This window comes from Rana temporaria, chromosome 1 (genome assembly GCF_905171775.1).
Source record: "Rana temporaria chromosome 1, aRanTem1.1, whole genome shotgun sequence".
Taxonomy (NCBI): Eukaryota; Metazoa; Chordata; class Amphibia; order Anura; family Ranidae; genus Rana; species Rana temporaria.
In genome coordinates this window covers 473,080,855-473,105,570 of record NC_053489.1, presented here as the reverse complement: position 1 = coordinate 473,105,570, position 24,716 = coordinate 473,080,855, and positions in this window count along the sequence as shown.

Genomic DNA, 24,716 nt, shown 5'->3' with positions numbered 1-24,716 from the left:
CTAAGTATATAAATATTATTGGGCAAAGTTGTTATCAATAAAATAAATCTATTATATCAACCAAAAATTGTGTCCGTGGGAAATATTTCAAATGTCCATACACCATTCACTTATGAAACAAGTGTAAACTAACAAAAAACTGGCCAAATTATAGTGCAACATTTCTCATGCCATGCAATAATACTGTGTCTGCCACCGTCAGTTGTGCAAGCCACTTACCTACCCATATGATCCCCTCAGTGGTAAGGTCAATGTATGCTTTGACCCTGCACTAGAGCTGGTAATCAATCAAAAGATTTTTTCATCAAATGGGGCTGGGCCATGTGATACTGTCCAAACTAGAACCCAGAAGTAAGCCAACATGCATATATATACATAAACACCAAGGTTGATGTTATCTCTTAAGGAGGCAATGCTCTGCTGAAGAGTTGGACAAACTGTTTGGGAAAGGCAAAAGTTTGGCTCAAACATTGCCTGTTCGCCCATTCACCCATTCAGTAAGCAACCAAATTTGCAGGTTCACCCCACTAAACACCCTGCAATGCTCTGTGCCCTGCAAAGTGCATTCTGAGCCCTGATTGGTCAAAGGTTTCTGTAGGGCAGACCAGGATAACCCATTCAACTACAGTATGCCTCAACTATGTAGCAAAGCAGTATCAAGAGCTTGATCATAAACACAGAGGTGGGGCCTTTGTTCCTCAATGAGCTCCAAGTAAACAGTTTTACATAAATCCTGCAATCCTACAAGAATGTTTAAAACCTTTAGGGTTCTCAAAAATAGTCAAACTGAGCAGCGGTCAACACAGCAAAAACCTAGTATAACTTAGAAAATGTGTGAACAGAAGACGAACTGGCAACTATACAAATCTAGGATACTATTGCCTGATGCTGAAAAGCCCGAGAGGCACTTGCAGGTCTAGGTGAATGGATAACAACAAAACCTGGGGAATGCCCAGGGAAAAACCAAGCCTCCTTACCGACCAGCCTGCAGAACAACCAATTAACCTAATAGTCTAATAGTATGTGTTAAAAACAGGGGTTTTGTCCACATTCATTTGCAAATGCATGCGTGAGCCACAGAGCTGCGACAAGGCACCCTGTAATCTGTGGTCCTAACACTAAACAATGAGCGTCCCCACAATGGAGGCACATGCATTTTAATGGATAGATAGGGGCAGGTGGACTGAAGGAGAGCCACCCCTCCTTAAAGGTACAGGAGCACACCAAACACCCAGCATATGGCACAATGGCTGCAAAGATGTTGGTGCACTGCTGGACCAATATAAGCACCACAGGTGAAACATAAACGTGTCCACCGCCCCCATCTATAACTGGCAATCGCAGTAAGTGGCATTGGAAGGCTAAAGCAGATAACAACAAAACCTGGGGAATGCCCAGGGAAAAACCAAGCCTCCTTACCGACCAGCCTGCAGAACAACCAATAAACCTGTCTAACAGTATGCGTTAAAAACAGGGGTTTTTAACGCATGGACCTTAAAGTGAATGGACCTTAACAGGAAAGGGGGAACCTGATTCTTAAGACCATAAGCTTAGATGGTGGTCTGTCTGACCTACCTAGGAATTGTGCAAAAAGAAGCCAGGGCTCCTTTCCAGAATGGAAAAAAAATTGTCCTTCCAAGAAATAGACTTGCATAGCCTAAACCAAAAAATTGGAGAGAAATGTATTTTTGATAAACCGAATTCAGAGAGAGGTATGGGACAACAATGTCCTGGTTGAGGTTATAGGTGAAAACTACCTTAGACATGAAGGAAGTCTTGGGCATAAACATTATCATTTTGTCCCTATGCAAGATCGAACATGGTTCTTTGCAAGATAAGCCAGCCAGTACAGACACTTGCCTTGTAGTGGTGGTGGCTACAATTACATTTTAATTCCATGAAATGTGGCAAAGAGAACTTCCATGAAGAATGCCACTATCAGCTCCAAAACTCATGCTGAGTGAAACGTTGGACGGTTTCTGGATTAGAGAGTTCAAACGTTGAACCAGAGAGGTCGAATGGCAGTTTCCAGTCAGAGGAGAATCCTCTAGCAGTAGCATAGAGAAAAGCCTCGCTTTAAGAAAAATTCAAGATAAAAGTGCTAATAAAATAATAGGTTAGACTTTGCAACAGCAGAGCTGAAGAACAAACATTGATCATATAAGGACACTGACATGCTGGTTTTATGAGGGGTTATGCTGGGCAGGACTACAGTTTCTGGTTTGTCAATGTCCAATTCTCAGGTAGGCAGCAGTATAACTTGAAGGTTTAAGACCTCCTATGGACCTCAATGGATGAGAATTAAAACTTGTTTTGCATTTGGATATATGCACGTTTCTATAATTTCTGCAAATTTAGTAGTTTGTTCTTTAAATGTTATTGTTGATTCACTGCTCTGTAGCTTAATACATACAACAGTATCTAGCAATCTTGAATTTAATAAATATATTTTTCATTTAGCCAGTATCTTGATCCTGTGCCCCTTGGTTATACCTTGAAAAGTGTTCAAAAATAATTATAGGTACAATGAGTATCTCAACCAAAATATAGTTCTTAAAAGAAAACAACATTTTCAATTTTCAATGAAAACTAAAGTGAAAGGCAATAGCTGTCTGTCTATAATAAAGTGGCCGGGTTCTCATTGTGGACCTGACTGTAATGGTAAAAGATGGTGTGGATCAATATCCATCTCGTTCATTCCTGAAGTAATAACTTTCAATAGGAAAATCTATTTATTTTTACTTACCTTTATTTTATTTCATTTTGGTTTAAAGAAGTTCATTCCAGAGGGAGGGTTTCAGATTGCAAACAGCCTTTAGAAAAAAAAAAAGATGATTTAACTAAGGACTGCAAAATAGTAGAGGACCAATAGCTGCATAGTTTTATTACACACTTTATAGTGCTTTAATTTCATCAGTTTTGTGCATAACTAATAATAAGCGATCTATTTTTTTCATCTTTGTAACAACATACTAAGGACATTTATACTGTGTATTATCTGCTTATCTATATGTGTTCTAGGATAACAAAAAGTCACCTAAAGATAATAAAGATAAATACACCTAAAGATAATAAAAGATTCCTACTCTCCTCTCACATGACAAATGCAGGAACTAGGGGTAAGAATATATGAGAGTGAAATACATGTATTCTATATATACGGTATACAAAAAAAATAAAACATAGACAGACAATGAAGCTTTAGCAAGCAGCTGAACTCCAGGCAAACAACTAAATATACAGATAAAATGAATATATGAGAGGCTCTGTCACACAGTACATGCATTTTTCCTTAAAAAAATACATTTAGGTATGTATTAATGAATAGAAGGATGTATTAAATTATGTCTGTTATATCTGCCTGCAGTTCAGCTTCAAAAAAACTGTAGTGATTAGAGGAACCAACACAAACCAAAAGTTTGTCACTAACAAGCACCAGCACCAGTACTAGCTGAAAATGAATCCCTACATACTTGTCAATAAGGAAAAGCTAAGGTTAAAATAAGTAATCAGAAGGAAGGAAAAGTGCAAATTATCTGGAGAATAATGTTTAATTAGGTGAGTATAAATACCATTATGAATCAAAGAATATATGTTATAATTATGACCAATATTACAAATAGGAATCATGTAATAAAGACTATGGAAGCACTAGAAAAATAATACTGACAGAGTTGCCAAGATTGGTTCTTTGAAAAACCTCTTAAGCCCTGTACACACGGCTGGGAATCTCGTCAGGAAAAAAACATTGGTTTTCCTGACGAGATTCCTTGCAAGCTTTGCTGCTCGCCGAGTGTACACACGGGCCATTCAAAAGAACCGCCGTTCTTTTGAATGGCAAGAACGCGGTGACATCATCGACTACGACGAGCATGCGCTCGTCACATTCTATGCTGTCGCCGCCATCTTGCTACACCCTATACTGCCCTTGTAAGCTACCGCGCATGTGTCGAAGTCTCATCGAGCATTTGGGGGCTTATGGGGGACAGGTAAGCATATACACACGCTCGGTTTTTGCAGCAGGAAAACACTGCCGATAATCCCGACGAGAAACTAGAGAGCAGATTCTCTATTTTTCTCATCGAGATTCCCGGCAGTTTTCCCAATGAGAAACCATACACACGCATGGTTTTCTCTGCAAAAAGCTCTCCCAGCAGCTTTCTTGCCGAGGAAACCGTGCGTGTGTATGAAGCTTAAGTGTGGTAACATGACCAAGTTTGGCCTAGAAGGGTATACAACACGTGCAAACACCGTTTTCAGCTTGGCAAGCCAAGATAATTAGCTTTAGATATTATTAAAAGCTATAAAGACTAAATAAAGATCATAAAAAGACGATTCAAGTAAAGCAGACATGTGTAACACCAAATACAAGGTAGGCTTCAAGATGCTACCTACTGAGGGGTAGATTCAGGTAGGGACCGCGTATTTTTGTGCGGGAGTAACGTATCCTATTTATGTTACGCCTCCGCAACTTTGACAGGCAAGTGCAGTATTCACCAAGCAAAGTTGCGGCGGCGTAGCGTAAATAGGCCGGCGTAAGCCCGCCTAATTCAAATGTGGAAGATGTGGGTGTGTATTATGTAAATGTATTGTGACCCCATGTAAATGACGCTTTTTCCGAACGGCGCATGCGCCATCCGTGAAAGTATCCCAGTGCGCATGCTCCAAATTAACCCGCAAAAAGCCAATGCTTTCGACGTGAACGTAAATTCCGCACAGCCCTATTCGCGAACGACTTACGCAAACGACGTAATCAACGGAAAATTCTACGCTGGCCCGGCGTCCATACTTAACATTGGCTGCGCCTCATATAGCAGGGGTAACTTTACACCGGAAAAAGCCTTACGTAAACGGCATATCTGTACTGCAACGGCCGGGCGTACGTTCGTGAATAGGCGTATCTAGCTGATTTACATATTATAGGCGTAAATCAGCGTACACGCCCCTAGCGGCCAGCGTAAATATGCAGTTAAGATACCACAGCGTAGGAGACTTACGCAACATTTAAGCGTATCTCAGATTGAGCATACGCTTAAAGTTGCAACGGCGCAGATTCGGACTTACGACATCGTATCTACAGATACGCCCGTCGTAAGTCTTTCTGAATCCGGGCCTGAGTTTCCATTTCTTGACTTTTAAACCCAATTCAGACTTTTCTCGTCTGTCTTTGATTTAATCTTCATTAGAGGCCTTCTGAAGGGTTATAAAGGGGAAAGAAGAGGCTCATTCAGCTGTATGTATAAATTTAAACTTTAGCTATGTTTTAACAAGGCATGTAGGGAGACTCTGGGATACATGAGAAAATTTCGCTGACTTGAATAATGATTTTTAGAATTTAAATTTTGCTGTCTTGACCATAATAAAGAAATAAAACGTGTACAAAATCAATCTGTATTCACCATAAAAGCATGATGTGTTTTGATTAGCACCAATGTCATCTGAGCAATTTGTTTTATATGCAATCATTCATGGTTTGTAGATACTTAGATATATTCTTGATCCATCACAATAACAATATTCATCTGCTATAAAAATTACATTAAAGTGGTTGTAAAACAAAAACAAAGCAACAAAATGTCACTGGCTCTTTAAATTTGTTCAATGTGATCTGTCACATTAATATTTTTTTTTTTCAAACCAAAGCTCTAATTTACCTAGTTGATCCTGCCTGCATTGCTGCTCCTACTAGTAAACTGACTGCGGCGGCGGTTAATGATGGGATGTGGGGTTCCAGCGCCTTGTACCTCTGGACCCCTTTACATTACACAGCACCCTGCACCTCTGTTCCCCTTTACATTACACAGCATCTTGCACCTCTGGACCCTTTTACATTACACAGCACCCTGGACCCCTTTATATTACATAGCACCACACCTCTGGACCCTTTTACATTACACAGCACCCTGCACCTCTGGGCCCCTTTACATTACACAGCACCCTGCACCTCTGGACCTCTTTACATTACACAGCACCCTGCACCTCTGGGCCCCTTTACATTACACAGCACCCTGCACCTCTGGACCCCTTGACATTACACAGCACCCTGCACCTCTGGACCCCTTTACATTACACAGTACCCTGCACCTCTCAACCCCTTCACATTACACAGCACCTTGCACCTCTGGACCCTTTTACATTACACAGCACCCTGCACCTCTGGACCCCTTTACATTACATAGCACCGCACCTCTTGAACCCTTTTCATTACACAGCCCCCCACAGTTTGTTACACAGACAAACCCCTAACAGTTCTGGACCCCCTGAATGTTCCACAGACCTCCCTACAGTACAGACCCCCTCCCTACAGTACAGACCCCCTCCCTACAGTGCAGACCCCCTCCCTACAGTACAAACCCCCCTACAGTACAGACCCCCCTACATTACAGACTCCCTCTACAATTCAGCCCATACAGACCCCCTACATTACAGAGACGTGACCTGCAGCCTGTGGGCCACTGTGGGCCACCGAGCATATGCCCAGTATGCCCTATGGCCAGTCCAGGCCTGGTCAGCAGGCTTCCCCACAGACACCTGAATAAAAAAAAAAACATTCTTTAAGTTAAAAAAGGCGTTACGCTAAACCAAAAAAAGCGACTGATGCACAAAAAGTCCCTGGAAATAGAATAAAATACAGTGTTGAAAAATAATATGTGCACTGTCTAGTGACCAATCCTAAAAAGTATGAATGGTCTTAATGTGAATAAATAAAATGACTCAATGTATACCGTGCATATATTTAGTTAACCGAAAACTGTTGGTGCATGTTTTACATTATTTTAAGTAGCAATTATTTGAATTTGTGAGATGCTTGTAAAGATCAGAGGTAGGCTGTAATGGTGGATACAGGCTGCATTGGTGGATACAGGCTGCATTGGTGGATAAAGGCTGCGTTGGTGGCACAGGCACTTTTCCCTTTAGTGGGGGCTAAGTCGCTACTACTTCCTGCTCTTCCTCTTTAAATGTTAATTTTGTTATGTCATGCACTAGCCTCCAAAACCAGTTGATAGACAGGAGCTAGCGGTGTGGTGTAGAGAAGCATGGACCATACTGCAGGCGGCCATGTTGAATGTTTGCTTACAAGTGTCCTGTGAGTGCAAAGTGTTCTCATGAAATGACACTTAAATATTTTATGCAGAATTAAGTTATAAAAATAAGTATTAACAACAACTTTATCTGTGCCCAACAATGCAGTCTGCCTGTGTCCACCAAAGCCCAAAGCAGCCATGCCCGTGTCCACCAATGCAGCCTACTCGTGTCCACCAATTCAGCCTAGCCGTGTCCACCAATGCAGTCTGTGCCTAACAATGTAACCTGTGTCTACCAATGCAGCCTATGTCCACTAATGCAGCCTGTGTCCACCAATGCAGCCTGTGCCTGCCAATGCAGCCTGTGCCACCAATGCAGCCTGTGTGTCCACCAATGCAGCCTGTGCCCAACAATGCAGTATGTGTCCACCAATGCAGCCTGTGCCACCAATGCAGCCTGTGCCCAACAATGCAGTATGTGTCCACCAATGCAGCCTGTGCCACCAATGCAGCCTGTGTGTCCACCAATGTAGCATGTATCCACCAATGCAGCCTGTATCCACCAATGCAGCCTGTATCCACCAATGCAGCCTGTATCCTCCATTGCAGCCTACCTTTGCAGGGAAAGAGAGAGGAGGAACTTTGATAGAACTTTGATAGACAGATCACCCGTCCCAGGATTGGATGGGTGATCTGTCTATCAAAGCGCCCGGACAAAGAAGAGGGTCTGTATGTGATGGCCCGCCGTGGGGAATACACAGCTATTGAGATTAAAGCTGTTATGTTGCCTGCGCTCTGATCATCCAGACATAGGCTCTCATCTCTCTTACCCTCCGATCGCTACAAGAAGAACTCCCATACAATCCTTCTGCTGACGGTGCTCTCCCTACTGCTCCCAGGCAGCCCTCAAAATTCACTTACAAAATGTGAGTAGACGAGTGGAAATTTTGAGGGCTGATATACCACATACTGATTCACATGGGCTGAGATCTTGGGGCCCCTTGTTAAACCAGATTCTGATAAACCCCTTGCCCACAGACCCCCACAAGCACAGGGTTGTTGGGAAGAGGCCCTTGTCCCCATCAATGGGGATGAGGTGCTTTGGAGTGGGGGGCCAAAAAAATATGGCGTTGGGTTCCCCTTAAAATCCATATCAGAACCAAAGGGCCGACAATGGCATGCAGCCAGGAAAATCTATTTAAATGTTTTTTTTTTTTTATTATTTATGTCAGTTTTGCTGCAGCAGATTCTATACACTGTACAGATGTGCCACTTTACAGGCATACTAAGGGGGCCCCTCAGGCACATTAATTGAAAGAATTTTTGCTTTTTTTTTGTTTCATTTTAATCATAATTAAAATCAATGTTCCTGTGAAAACCATTTTTTTTAAAAAAAATATTTGCATTGATATATGTCCCCCAGGGCAGTACCCGGGCCCCTATACCCTTTTTATGTCCAATAACTTACATAGAAGCCTTAAAAAGGGTGACTTTTACATGTTCGGGAGTTCTAGTGCAAACCGAACTGAGGGGTGTTCGGCCCATTACTATTCTGCAGTACTGTCATATCTTTCTTTCTTTCTTTGTTTAGGTATGTTCTGGAACTTAAAATATGTTGCCAACCTAGTTCTTTTTTTTACCAAAAACCCCATTGCTGTTGCTGCTGCAACCTTTAATGTTTGTGTAGACTCATTTTATCATCAAAATTCTTATAAAGATCTAGGATATCTGTGACAGCATGTAATCATATTGGATAGTCTTAGCATGCCTTTTTGTTTGAATCATTTTCACAAGCTGGGACGTGCCTCTGTATAACTAAGTAAGATATAATTTTTTTATATATATTGTTGATCATAAAAGCCAAACAACTAAACCTGAGAATGAAAATATAGTGATGCAAATAACTGTCCCTAAAGTCCACTCCTAATTAAAGACATATACACATATACACACATAGACATGCTCACCCTTTTTTTTTGTAATCCAACCCTAACTATACAATTTGGTAATCATTTTTTATTAATCATCCATTCTTCTTTTATAATATTGTATACAATAATTTAAATTAATTAAAAATAATCATGATGATATCATTATGGATACTAATGATGATTATAAGGATAAGAATGATTGTGATGTTGATGATAATTGTGTGTACAATTTCATACAAGTTATGAAACATTCACAAATAATATAAACAAAGTGATACGAAAACAATGAAGACAGATCCGCTCAAGATAGTTTACAAGCTAAACTAACAATTAGGAATGAACTTAGTATTCATACTGAATATTGGCTGTTTGGCTGAACGTTCAAGGCCGCTTACACACGGTCGTTCCAAACAGGTTCACCGCTGAAGTGGCCTGATGGTCTGATGTGCGTACACACCATCGTTCCAAAAAACGATCGGGTCAGAACGTGGTGACGTCAAATACACGACGTGCTGAATAAAACGAAGTTCAATGCTTCCAAGCACGCATCGACTTGATTCTGAGCATGCGCGGGTTTTGAACCAATGCTTTCTGTACTAACCATCGGTTTGGACCGATCGGGAAGCGGGCCATCGGTTCGATTTTAAAGCATGTTTTAAAATTTTGGATCAAAGGACAACAGACCGATGGGCTATACACACGGTCGGTTTGGACCGATGAAACTGAACCTCGGTCGATTCTCATCGGTTTTGTCCGACCGTGTGTACGTTGCCTAAGGTGTCTGGTTTGAATGAACTTGACAGCTTTGCGCTGTCAATAGTTGCTAATGAAGCAACATGTGCTTGCACCCACATGCCATGTAAGAAAATGGACTGGAATTGGAGGGTTTAAATCATTGCCTAAATATGGCCGTATATGGGCAATGATGTCACCACTATCCCCTTTTCTTATATATGATGGCAGCTTGAGGAGCTATCATTTGGCTAGTTGGACCTCCGAGAGAGACGTTTTGGGTTTTTTGTTTGTTTTTTAAAAAGGACTTGCCAAATGTTAGTGGTTCTATGTATTCATATTATTATTATTAGTAGTATCATTATTATTGATACCAACAATCCCCCCACCTGCAGACCCCCACAACCACACGCCAGGCTTGCGAGGAAGAGGTGCTTTTCCTCACCAACATAGGGAAGGTACTATACACACCCCCATGTTGAGAGAATGTTACCTGGTATGGTCTGGAAGGGAGGGGCCACATGTTTTCCCTCCCTTTTCCTGGCCAGCCATGTTCAGATCAAGGGTCTGGTATGAATTTTTAGTATGAAGTACCCCATTAAAATCCATGACAGACTCAAAGGGCTGCAATTTATTTTTCTTTCTTGCTGTAGTGTATGTACTAAAGTAAAAGTGACACATAAAAACAGAACAGACCCCTCCAAAGGTCCCAAGAACACATAGCAGACCCTTGGAGGTGGCTGGGAGCTTTTTTGTCTTTTTTTTTTAAAGAAGCCAGTAATTAAATGTTTTTTTGTCAGATATTTTTTAAAAAAAATTTCTTTGTAAATATCTGTCCTGTTGCAGCAGGTTCTGTATATCACAGACATAAGGGCCCTTAAAAGGCAGGGTTGAAGTACTCATTAGCCATGTTATTTAACCCTTTTGCTATCAGAGCTCTTTTTGCAAATTTTGCACACATGCTTAAAAAAATTATTTTAGCCCTAGAGAATATATAAAACCCCACAAAATATTATATATTTTCTGAAAGCAGACATTCTAGAGAATAAAATAGTGGTAGTTCCATATTTTTATGTCACATGATATTACTGCAAAGGGCCAGGAAACACAACATTTCAGATTTTTTTAGGGCACACACGCAATAGTAAATAGATGCCAAACATCTCAAACCTTAAATTTGTATGTTTCCCTGTAAAATGCCGACAAACTTCTTTCTCCTATATTTTACATAGGCGACACTTTAAAAGCCCCCTATACTGTAGGACATCAATTTAGTGTTACGGAGGAGGTCTGGTGCTAGAAATATTGCTCTGACTGGACACATGTAACATGTGTATAGCAATTGGTGTTTTCATGCGTGGGCACCCCCGACGCATGCATTTATGTTTATATGTGTGTATATGTGGGGGTGACGACCTTAACGTTTTTTAGGGGGATTTTATGTGCTTGAGTGTAACTTGAATTTTTTACATTTTTTTTTACTTAATACCCCTATGCATTAATCTTTTGGGTCTAAAAGACCCTGGATTTCTCCCCTGTGCCCACCTGAATGTAAAGCAATGTAGGTTGCATTGCATTACATTCCTTCCCGACAATGCTGCCTGGGGACACTGAGAGGCGCACTCAGAAGTGACATCAAACACATCACTTTCTTGTTAAGCAACAAAAATGGGAGCAGAGCGGACGCCATTCTGCATTACTGTGAGCTGCAGCTTTGATGACCCTTTATATAGTTGGTTTCTTTTGGGTGTGACCCCCTCTGCTTCCTGTCTTCCTGGTGTATTCAAGGTGGCCCATCCTTGAATACACCTGACGCTGCTCACTTGCTGTTGGATGGTGACACATAAAAACAGCACAGACCGCCGGATGTGCCCTGTGTATGGTAAAGATTAGGTAGGTTTACTTGCTTTTGAATTTTGTTTTATTTTTGGTAATTTCCTTTTTTGTCTGATTGTTGATTTCTTTTTGTTTTGTTTTTTCTTTTTTTTTTTTTTGGTTGGTGACATTTGTTGTTTAATGCTGCATCTCCCATGGATATCTGCCGTTGTGGTCTTGACACTGCCTTATGGCCCTCCTGTCTGATTCCTGCTTGATTGAGCAGATGTACAACACGCAAGTGCTTATAGGCTATACCTCCACATGTGATCTTTGATCTACCTCTGGATGTCGTAATCGAAACCAAGATTGTGTGTCTCAGATTATATGTCCTTGGAGAAGAGTTTCATTCTCTAAATGAGTTGGACATTGCAACCACATTATCTGAACTGAGACCAGTTCTTAAGATGTATGTCACAATGGGTTTTAGATATACATGTATAGCCAGCTAGCCCTTCTTGGGCTATTGTCAAATGATTTATTAATTTTCACGTCTGTGTCTCTAGTGTTTTAGTCTTCTACATGTTTAATAATGCAAGTTTGTATTTTTATTTGTGTGTGTTTGTGCCCTTTAAATTTTTGAATTGTTGTCTGTGATGCCAGCAAGTTTGCCTGTTCTTGTTAGTAGGTGGAGATATGGAAGATTTTTTTTTTGCTTGACCATTTCTTGCTTATCTCAAGTTCAGCTTTCTCTGGGGGGCAGAATCATGGTGTTTTGTTGAAAAAGAGCTTGTCAGGTGCTTCCTTTTTAAATTTGTAGTAACATTTGTGTCCTTATATAGCCCCTTGTAACTAACTCCAAAAATCTGATCTAGCATACCTTTCTCTCATTTGGTTAACATCTACACTGCTCACTGGAAATGTTTCCCAAGCAGATTCAACATGAGGTCTGTCTGGAATGCATCTGGCTTTCTGTAAAAGCCGACTGTGCTTCTTATCTCCTCTACCCATTTTCTTGGGGTGTTGTTGTCAGTTTTGTAGCTGAGAAATATAGCATCTCACAGACTACACAGACTCGCTGACTTTGAAAAGGCAGCATGTTAGATTTTCAACTCTTAACTTGATATGGCAAATCCTCATCTATTAATTGTAGCCTTGACTAAACAGCCTCGCTTGTGCCACTTGTGCAGCACCAAGTAACAACATTTTAGCAGTAATTTACTTTTATAAAAAATTTTTTTTTTTTAGATTTTTAATATTTCAAGACAGGAACAAAACAAGTGAATGTAGATAATTGTCATACATTTAGGTATATCGGGCGAACAAAAGCTCAGGATCTATAAAATCTATAAAAATCTATAAAATCTATAAAACTTAGTTTGACTCATAGCATTTTATCAAAGTATCTATTATATAAATTAATCATTGATTGAGTGGTGATCAACAGGAAGAAACTGAAAGGGTGAGAACGTGTGGAAATGTTCCTCTGAAGTCACGGTTAGATGACAAAACACATTAGAAACTGTTCCCTTGAGTGTGCTCATTAGAGTTATCAGTGACACCTGCTCAAATGAGAAAAGTGATTGCCATTATTCCAAATAAAGGTGTTTTTTCCTTCTATGGGTAAATGTATCCTTCATATTCCCTTTCTCACCCAAAGTACTTTCATGTTTCATACATGTGATTGATGTGGATCCCTATTAGCTCACCCTCTCTGTCCCACACCAGGCAGCCCCAGTGGATGTGCATGTATCCTCATCTGAGTCCGGGGTGGACTAGCAGTTTGGTGGCAGCCCTATTCTTGCAAATATCTATATTCAACCATTTTTTACTATCGTTGATCTATTATAATAGTATAGCATGGACCATGTAATATGACAGCGTGTTGATTCTATATTAATACTACCTGAGTAATGTGATTGATACCCCAGCTTTTTCCCCTATAGAAGGAGTTTTTCTTAAATATGATGGGTTTTGTCCAAACATCTCTACAAAAATTCAAGCCACGACAGGCATACTACATAAATGTTTTTATATATTATGGACACATGGGGCCAGATCCACATATAAATGGATCGGCACAGCGTATCAGAGAGGCTTTGGTTCGAATCCTGAAAGATTGCGCGCCGAAAGTTACGGCGGCGTAGTGTATTTCTGGCGGCGGAATGCAAATCGGCGATTAGGGGGCGTGATTCCTTTAAATGAAGCACGTCCCCGCGCCGATTGAACTGCGCATGCTCCGTTTCGAAATTTCCCGCCGTGCTTTGTGCGAAATGATGTCGCAACGATGTAATTTTTTGAACTTAGATGTGACTTACATCCATCCCTATTCACGGATGACTTACGCAAAAAAAAAAAAAAAAATTTCGACGCGGGAACGACGGCCATACTTAACAATGCAAGTCTATCTATACGCCGCAAAATAGCAGCTTTAACTATACGCCAGAAAAAGCCGACTAGAGACGACGTAAGAGAATGCGACGGCCGCGCGTACGTTCGTGGATCGACGGAAAAAGCTTATACCCGATGCGGAAAACGACGCAAACTCCACCCAGCGGACGCCGAAGTATTGCATCTACGATCTGAAGGCGTACGAAGCCGTACGCCTGTCGGATCAAACCCAGATGCCGTCGTATCTTGGTTTGAGGATTCAAACTAAAGATACGATGCGGGAAATTTGAAAGTACGCCGGCATATCAGTAGATACGCCGGCGTACTATCACTGTGGATCTGCCCCATGGGCTTTTAAGACTTTTAGCCGTGTTTATGTATGAACATTCGTACAGTATTCTGTGTGTGTATTTATATACTCTGTGGATCATTTGCAATAAATTTGTCACACCAGCTTTTTATTGAAATGCACATGATTGTCATATCTGCCTTAAAGTCCCATAAAGGGGGTTTTGTTTGTTTGTTTTAGTAAAGCTAGGGAAATTGGTAGTAAGAAATATCACCAACCCATTTCTTCGAATGAGTCGGTATAATGCCCTGTACACACGATTGGTCCATCCGATGAGAACGGTCTAATGGACCGTTTTCATCGGTTAACCGATGAAGCTGACTGATGGTCAGTCGTGCCTACACACCATTGGTTAAAAAAACGATTGTGTCAGAACGCGGTGACGTAAAACACAATGGCGTGCTGAAAAAAATGAAGTTCAATGCTTCCAAGCATGCGTCGACTTCATTCTGAACATGCGTGGATTTTTAACCGATGGTTGTGCCTACTAACGATCATTTTTTTTCTATCGGTTAGGTATCCATCGGTTAAATTTAAAACAAGATTGTTTTTTTTTAACCTATGGATAAATAACCGATGGGGCCCACACACGATCGGTTTGGTCTGATGAAAACGGTCCATCAGACCGTTCTCATTGGTTTGACCGATCATGTGTACGCGGCATAAGTCTTCTAGCGACAGTCAGAATGTGATTGCCTTGGAAAGTCAGTGAATAGAATATGGAGGCAAGGATACACCCAAAACTTGTCCCAGTACAGGCTCTCCTCACTTAATGACCAGGTTCTGTTCCAGCGACCAGGTTTATAAAGGAATTGGTCGTCAAACTCAGAGCCACAAGTAATCAATACTTTAAGCATTCTTAACTACTGTACTGTACTTTATTCTGAAAAAAAGGTTTAACCTGCCTGGCGGTCTTCCCGAGTCTGACACGGGGTTAGATTTTCCTGCTGCGAGCGGTAACCCCGTGTCAGTCACGGGCTTGCCTCGCTAGATCCACAGGCACAAGTTACTTACCTTGTCCCTGGATCCAGCGATGCCACCGCGCTGTGTGAGCGAGTGGGACCTCGCTCGATTCACACAGTGCCTCCGTGTGACGCCGATCTCCGTTCCCTGCGACGTTACGACGCACGGGGACGGAGAACGGCGCCAAATTCAAAAAAGTAAACAAACACCTTACATACAGTATACTGTAATCTTATAGATTACAGTACTGTATGTAAAAAAAACACACCCCCCCTGTCCCTAGTGGTCTGTCCTGTGTCATGCATGTCATTTTATATAATAAAAACGTTTCTTTCTCCCTGCAAACTGTAGATTGTCCATAGCAACCAAAAGTGTCCCTTTATGTCAAAAATAGTTTTAGATCAGCTAAAAAACAGCGATAATAAATTATAATCACTTGCAGAATTGTGCGATAGCGATTTGTGGGGAAATTCGTCATAAAAAAAAAAAAATAATGACAGCAACAATTCTGCAACTGAGCAAATTTCAGTGATTTTGATTTGATTACATTATTGAATAATTTTTATTATAATTATATTATTATTTGTTATAATTATTTATAATTATTTATTATATTATAATTTATAATTTTGTTTTTAAAAAAATGTCATACCCGGGATGCCTATTAGAAGCTTGTTTGGTCAGATTTAAGTGAGTTATTTCTAAAAATTACAGACCTACAATATAAAACGCCAAATTTCCTTGCAAATAATGGTACCGCTTTTAGCATGTTTTTTCTGACAGAATCATACCGCCAGGGAGGTTAAATTCAAAACTCCAACTTAATAATGTTGTTTTAATTAGCATAAGTACAGTACACAAAAATTATTCTGTACTGTACTGTACAATACAATGATGTACAGTTCATCGCTCAGGTCAGGAGAGCTGGTCGTAAGTCCGAGCGGTCGTTAAACAGGTAAGTCGTTAACTGGGGAGAATCTATCTGTATTTGTTTAACATTTGTCCAAAAAGGTCTTATAAGAGAGCATTGCCAAAAATACAATATAAAGTACCAGTAACCTGGCCACATCTCAAGAAATCTTTAGACACCTGTGGGTTGTAGGCCTGTAAAACCTAATAGGTCTTATAACAAACATCAATAACATTTTCTTTATATATCGCGCACTTTGAAGACTTAGCAGCTATATTTTACCCATATTTTATCCCACAATGGTGGGGTATGGGACTATAAAGGGTATTTTCCCATTTAATTATATATAGATGAGGTTATTTGATTATTAGCTGGGTTGTATGCACTACTTTATTAATAGAAGAGATCAAATGGGTTTGGGAGGGGCCTTGTTCACAAATACTGTATAATCAAATCTACAGTTAAAGAAAGTTGTTTAGTGAGAAAATGATGTTAAAACTGTAAATAAGAGTTTAAAGTAAATGGGTTGGCTTGTGAGTGGGAGGGGGGATAAAATGTCATATTTGGAATAGGTCAGCTTGTTCCCAGAGTAGCATCCACAAAGTAGACTATTCACAATAAGCTATTCACAATTTCTACATTATATAAAAATTGGTAAGGCATAAAAACAGAGACATGAGAGAGTAGGATTGCTTAAATTGTTTCCATCTCTGCAGTGAGAGAACCATAATTGTAAGAATTTTTTTTTTTTTTCAGGGAGGCTAAACTGCTTTCATTATTAGGCCACATTGATTATGATGTACTAGAAACAATTGGATGTGTTATATTTCTGTCCAACAATTGGGACTATTATTATTATTATTATTATTATTATTATTATTATTATTATACAGGATTTATATAACACCAACAGTTTGAGCAATGTTTTACAATAAAGGGTGACAATATACCAAAAGTACAATTCAAAACAAGAGGGTTAGAAGAGCCCTCCCCCTGCGAGCTTACAAGGGAGGGGCTGGTGAAATAAAAGGTAGGGACTGTAAGGGATGAACTGATGAGGGAAGTGCAATATTCAGTGTTTAGCTGGAGGGAGGATAGGCCTCCCTAAAGAGATGAGTTTCCAGGGATCGCCTAAAAGTGTCCTGCACTCACAGTTGGAGAAGTCCTGGAGATAAGCATGAGAGGAGGAGACAAGGGAGCTAGAGAGCAGAAGGTCTTGGGAGGAGCGGAGCGGATGGTGTGGGTGATATTTGGAGATAAGATTGGTTATGTAGCTCAAGGCAGAGTTGTGAATAGCTGTGTATGTTGTTGTTAGTGTTCTGAATTTTATTTGTTGGGCAATGGGAAGCCAGTGGAGGGATCGGCAGAGTGGAGTGGCGGACACTGAATGGTTGGTAAGGTGGATGAGTCTGTTCGTGGCATTCATGATAGACTGAGGAGGAGATAGCTTGTGGAGAGGTAGGCCAATTAGGAGGGAGTTACAATAATCGAGGCGATAAATAACAAGGGAAAGAATAATTTGCTTAGTGATGTCAACAGTCAGAAAGGGGCGTATTTTGGAGATGTTTCAAAAGTGAAGTCTGCACAATTTGGACAGTGATTGGATTTGGAGCTGAAAGGACAGGTCAGAGTCTAGGATTACACCTAGTACCTTGGCATGAGAGGAAGGACTGATGGTTGCATTATTGACCTTAATGGAGAAGCCGGGGGGGGGGGGGCTAGAGCTGGAGGAAAAATTATGCGCTCAGTTTTAGAAAGATTGAGTTTGAGGAAGTGTTGTGACTTCCATGACTGAAGGAGTGGGGTAAGGAGTAGAGAGATAGATTTGTGTTTTGTCAGCATAGAGGTGTCACTGGAAGCCATGGGAGTTTAGTAACAGGCCATTGGAGGAGGTGTAAATGGAGAAGATAAGGGGTCAGAGGACAGAAACTTGAGGTACCCCTATAGAAAAAGGAAGTGGAGAGGAGGAAACAGAGCTATAGTTCGCACTGAAGGAGCCCTGTGAACAGAATCTTGAAGGCCAAGAGAGTGAAGTTTCTTGAGGAGGAGGGGATGGTCAACAGTATCAAAGCCTGCAGAGAGGTTGAGTAGTATGAGTATGGAGTAGTGGCCATTAATTCTAGCAGTTAGTAGGTCATTAGTGAGTTTCAGTAGGGCAGTTTCAGTGGAGTGTAGCAAGTGAAAGCCAGACTGTAAGTTGTAAAGAAGGTTGTTATCAGTGAGGTAGGAGCTAAGATGGTTGTAGACTAAGCATTCTAAAAGTTTTGACGCAAACGGGAGAAAGGAGATGGGTCTTAAGTTGTTCAGGCTGGTGGGATCCAGTGAGGGCTTTTTAAGTATGGGGGTGATCAGGGCAGGTTTTAAAGGGGAGGGGACGGTGCCATTAGAGAGGAAGAGATTGAAGATGTGAGTGAGGGAGCATAAAATAGAAGAAGAGGGTGACTGAAGTAGATGTGAGGGAACAGGATCCAGGGGACAGGTGGTAAGACGGGCTTCTGAGAAAAATTTAGAGACCTCTTCAGTAGTAGCAAGGTCAAAAGTGACGAGTGTTGAGAATGGATTTGTACAGGGTATGTTAGGTGGGTTAGATGTCTGTGCAGTGGAGATGTCTCCACAAATTGCATCAATCTTTTTTTTTAAGTGATTGTCAATCTTGTAAACAGTAAGCGAGCTACCGGGTGGAGATGGTGGTGGAGAAAGTCGAGAGTTAAAAGTAGAGAAGAAACAATGAGGACTGGAGGACAGAGTTTTAATGAGGGTGACAAAGTAGGTTTGTTTGGCAGCATGGAGGGGGGAACTGTATTTTAAGAAGGCAGATTTATATTGGGTGAATGCATGCTGGGAGTTTGTTTTACACCACACTAGCTCCAGTCCTCAGCTATGTCTCTTAAGTTTTCTGGTGTTGTCGGTCTGCCAAGGTTGTAATGGTCTGGGCCTGACATTTTGTACAGTGAGAGGAATAAGAGAGTACAGTGAACTGTTGTAGATAGAGGTATCCAGGTCGGGGCAAGACAGGGGTGAGATTTTGTCATGGAGGTGGTCAGTTGCAAAGTAGAAAAGTAAAGTAGAAAAGAGAAGGAATAAAGTGGCGAAGGTAATTATTATCTGCTTGGTGGGACAGGTGGTTGGAGACAAGCACATTGTGAAAGTGATGAGGTTGTGGTCAGAGAGAGGAAAGGGGGTGTTGGTGAGGTTGTAGGGGGTGTAAAGATGGGAGAAAACAAAGTCCGTTGTGTAAGGTCAAAGGATGAGGTTAAGTAAAAAAGTTGGGATGCAGCTGGGCTGTTAGCAATGGTGGAGTAGTGGAAATCATCAAGGAAAACCGTGGGTATTGCAGAGGAGGGTAGCCAGGCAGAGAAGTCATGCAGGAAGAGTGACATTGGTCCAGGAGGCTGAAAGATCACTGCAATCCTTAAAGATACAGGAGAAAATAAACAAATACAATGTGTCTCAAATTTAACTTCTGAGGTAGGAAATGAGTACAAGGCTTGGATTACTTTAAAACATGAACCTTTACATTTGAAATGCCATAGGAAGGAAAAATTTGATGGCCATTCTAGCCTATTAAAAGCTTTTTGGGCATCCAAGCTCAGCAGCAAGGCAGGAGTATTTACGTTTAATTAACAAGTCTATTAAAGTGGATGTAAACCCGATTCATGAAATTTGAGCTGGGCACATATATCTGCAGTATTTTTTTTATCTCTTTTTAATGAGCTAAGTCTTATAGCTCCCTTCTGAACGGTTCCTCTGTTATCAGCCTGAGAACTCTTGACATATTTTTTGACCTTTTAGACAAAAGCAGTCTGAATCTTTTGTCAAAGAAGGTTGCTAAAATAGATTAGCAGAGAGCAGCTCCTATTACAAAACAGCTTTGAGAGTCTCTGCCTGGACCAGGAAGAAAAAATCTTCTAACAAAATCTGAACTTTCTAAACAGTATATACATGTGAAGACAGCAGATATACATATAAAACCTATGTAGGAAGATTTGGTTAATCTATGTGTATCATCTGAGGCTGTTCACTTCACTGGGTGTATGGAGGGTTTACATACACTTTAAATCTATGGTCAGCTGTGTATTATCCCTTGCTTGCCTAGACGATACACATCCAAATTGGTCTCTATTAATTAGTCTAGGCAGTATTTTTAACTTTTAACTTTAACCAAGCTTCTAAGAAACTGACAATACTCAACTTTTCTTTGAAGTGCATTACAAATTCCGTACAATTGGCCAATGTAACTCTGTCTACATACAAATGGCAAATGGCACTTACATTTTTGTGTACTTTCTACATTATGTTGTCTAATCTTCTCTGCTGCTTTTTTGTTTGTTTTGTTTTCCCATATCTACCACCCTCACACCCCTGCCCCCCCCCCAACCCTCTGGTCCTACCTTTATCTACCTATTTCCACACTGTTTTTCAAGTTCAGTTACAGGCACTAGGCATTCCAGTTTTACATATGCAATATGCATATGTGTAGAATCTATGTCTAAGTTATAACATATTATTCAAAAGTATTAAAACATATATGCAATGTGTTAGTTTAAGTGATTGGAAAGTATTTTTTTTTAAATAACAACCATGTCATACTTATCTGCTCTGTGCAATGATTTTGCACAAAGTGGACCAGAACCTCCTCTTCTTGCCTCCCCCACTGGTGATCCTGGCTCCTCCTCTTCTTGGTAGTACCCCATAGGAAGCTGCTTCCTATGAGGCACAACCTCCGACTCACTCCCGAGCCTTGCTGCCTGCATCTATAGACACAGAGAGTGCAGCTCAGCCCCCGACCCCCACTCCCTAAACACAGGATTTGACTCACAGCAACATATGCCAAAGGCTCCCCCTGCCTCAGAAAAGCCTCTGAGAGCTGCTACAGATAGGCACAGCACTGGATCGAATGAGGACTAAAATGTAGAAAAGAGATACAAATGTTTAGGCTTAAGAACCACTGTAATGATGCATGAAAAGCTTTTTTTCACCTTCATAAATACAAAATCTATTTTAACACAGACATTTCACAAAAATAACTTTTTTTTTTGTATAATCATAGCTTCCCATTTCATGTCATTTAATGTCTCTAACTGGCTTTCTTTACACTAACTACTATTATTCCTAATGATCTATTGACAATATATGAATATACTGAGACGGAGGAATGTGTAACATTGATATGGGTGCTTATCTCCACTGACATCTGGAGTGACAGCTCTGTGATATAACATTGGAGAACTAGAAATATAGTATTATGATTGATAGATTAATAATACCCATCACAAAATATTGGTATTATGTACGGATGTGAAACATCTGCAGGAACTGTTACTGTATCTCATGATACAAAGACAGGTTAGAATGAGGTAATTCAATTAAAGCCAAACTCTCCTTGAATTCTAGATAATCCACTATGATATGTTTACCTGTGACAATCCTAAAATATTTCTGCTTAAACATTCCTACCTTTAGAAAATATTGGCTATGTGCCACAAATTTATGTTATAACAGTAAACAAGTGTACTTCAGGAATTAAAAACAACAACTTTGTCTTGTCATCATTCTTGGTATTTTGGTTGAAAATTTCAGTTTCAAGTGATAGCACCATCCTATCAATCCCGAATAGCTTAATAACCTGTCAATTTCTTATTTCTATTAGTCTGTTAGTGAGCTATTGGCACTTAAAGCGGAGGGCAACCCCAAAATTTTTTTTAAAACCCATCAGCTACAAATACTGCAGCTGCTGATTTTTAATAAATGGACACTTTCCTGTCCAGCACGCCCACAATGTCGGTAGACGAGGGCGAGCAATCGCTCTTCTCTCGGCTGCCCTCGCTGCCATCCTTGGTGAGGGAATCAGGAAGTGAAGCTTTGCGGCTTCACTGCCCAGTTCCCTACTGCGCATGCGCGAGCGGCGTGGCCCATCCTCACTGGTCCCCGCTGTCTCCTGGGACCAGTGTTTTTCCCAGAAGACAGCGGGGGGATGGGAAGGGGCGTGACTCCCACGGGAGTCTATACTACCAGAAGTGGATGCAAATACCTGTATTATACAGGTATCTGCACCCCCCAGAAAGGTGCCAAATGTGACAGCGGAGGGGGGGATGGTTCCGAAAAGCAGAGGTTCACTTTTTGTGTGGGCCTCCGCTTTAAGTTGTTAGGTCTAGGCACCTGATGCTGGGACCATTATAAGGGTGTCCCATTTTTCCATATAGATATGCACTATGTTACCAAAAGTATTGGGGCGCCTACTTTTACACACACATGAACTTTAATGGCATCCCAGTCTTAGTCTGTAGGGTTCAATATTGAGTTGGCACACCCTTTGCAGCTTTAACAGCTTCAAATCTTCTGGAAAGGCTGTCCACAAGGTTTAGGAGTGTGTCTATGGTAATGTTTCACCATTCTTCCAGAAGCGCATTTGTGAGGTCAGGCACTGATGTAGACAAGAAGGCCTGGCTCGCATTCTCCGCTCTTATGCCGCATACACACGGTTGGAATTTCGGACAACAAATGTTCGATGTGAGCCTGTTGTCGGAAAATCCGACCATGTGTATGCTTCATCGGACATTTGCTGTCGGAATTTCTGACAACAAAAATTTGAGAGGCAGTTCTCAAATTTTCGGACAACTAGAGGTTTTGTGGGAAATTCCGACCGTGTGTACACAATTCAACGCACAAAAATTCTACGCATGCTCGGAATCAATTCAACGCATGCTCGGAATCAATCATTGAACTTCATTTTTCTCGGCTCGTCGTAGTGTGGTACGTCACCGCGTTCTTGACGTTCGCAATTTCCGACAACATTTGTGTGACCGTGTGTATGCAAGACAAGTTTGAGCGAATATTTGTCAGAAAAAAATCCACAGATGTCGGAATGTCCGATCGTGTGTACGCGGCATAATTCATCCCAAAGGTGTTCTATTGAGGTCAGGACTATGTTCAGGCCAGTCAAGTTCCTCCACCTCAAACTTGCTCACTCACAACATAGACACACTTCGAAACATTGTGGAGAGCCTTCCCAGAAGAGTTGAAGTTGTTAAAGCTGCAAAGGGTGGGCCAACACATGATCCGAAAATCGTACGAAAAATTACGCTTTTGAAACGATCGTACGATAATCGGATCATTAGTACAGAGCTTCCGAGAGCCGATCCGGACAGTTCATCCGATTTTATTCTATCGGACATGCACGGAATTTTTTTTTCGTACGATGCCAGATCGTACGATTTTCGTTTAATCAGTACAGCTGTCGTTCGAAAATGCAATACAAATGCATTACAACACATGACATCACTTCTGATTTTTTATTCTGCCGTACGAGAATTTTCGTGACTTTAGTAAACTCGTCAGATTCGACGTGAGATTAGCATAAAAGAAAACGGACGATCATTTGTCCGATAATCGAATCGTGTGTACCGGGCATTAGACTGGGAGGCCATTAACCACTTAAGCCCCGAACCATTATGCAGCTAAAGGACCTGGCTCCTTTTTGCGATTCGGCACTGCATCGCTTTAACTGACAATTTCGCGGTCATGCGATGTGGCTCCGAAACAAAATTGGCATCCTTTTTTTCCCACAAATAGAGCTTTCTTTTGGTGGTATTTGATCACCTCTGTGATTTTTATTTTTTGCGCTAAAAACAAAAATAGAGCGTACATTTTGAAAAAAATTTAATATTTTTTACTTTTTGCTATAATAAAAACCCCCAAAAAATATAAAAAAACACTTTTTTCCTTTAGTTTAGGCTAATATGTATTCTTCTACATATTTTTGGTAAAAAAAAAAATCGCTATAAGCGTTTATTGATTGGTTTGCGCAAAATTTATAGCATCTACCAAATAGGGCATAGTTTTATTGAATTTTTATTAATAATTTTTTTTTTCTAGTAATGGCGGCGATCAGCGGTTTTTATCGTGACAGAGACATTATGGCGGACACATCGGACACTTTTGACACTATTTTGGGGCCATTGTCATTTTTACAGCGAACAGTGCTATAAAAATGCACTGTTTACTGTAAAAATGACACTGGCAGTGAGGGGGTTAACCAGGAGGGGGTGCTGTAGGGGTTAAGTGTGCCCTAAGGGAGTGTTCTTACTGTGGGGGCGTGGCTGGGTGTGTGACGTCACTGATCGTCGTTCCCTATGACAGGGAACAGACGATCAGTGTCAGTCTCACTAGAAAGCACGGGGAGAGGTTTGTTCACACTTACCTCTCTCCGTTTTTCCTCTCTGTAACCCGATCGCGGGACACCGTCCGTGATCGGGTCCGCGGTTTCCGCGGTGACGGTCACGGAGCTGAGGACCGGGTCGCGAGCGTGCCTGCGGCGGCGCGCTGCGGGACCCACAGCTTGGCTCTTAGAGGGGACGTACATGTAGGCCCTTGTGCTCAGCCGTGCCATTTTGCATATGTATATCTGCGTGCAGCGGTCCTCAATCGGTTAAAGTTTATGTGTGTGTAAAGGCAGACATCCCAATACTTTTATAGTGTATTTATTTCACATTATAAATAGATATATAGGAGATGCTGGACTACGCAGAAATGGATGGGAATATTTCAAAACTTCCAAGTTTACAGGAATGTCGTTTTCTAAACAAATACGGCAACCACTC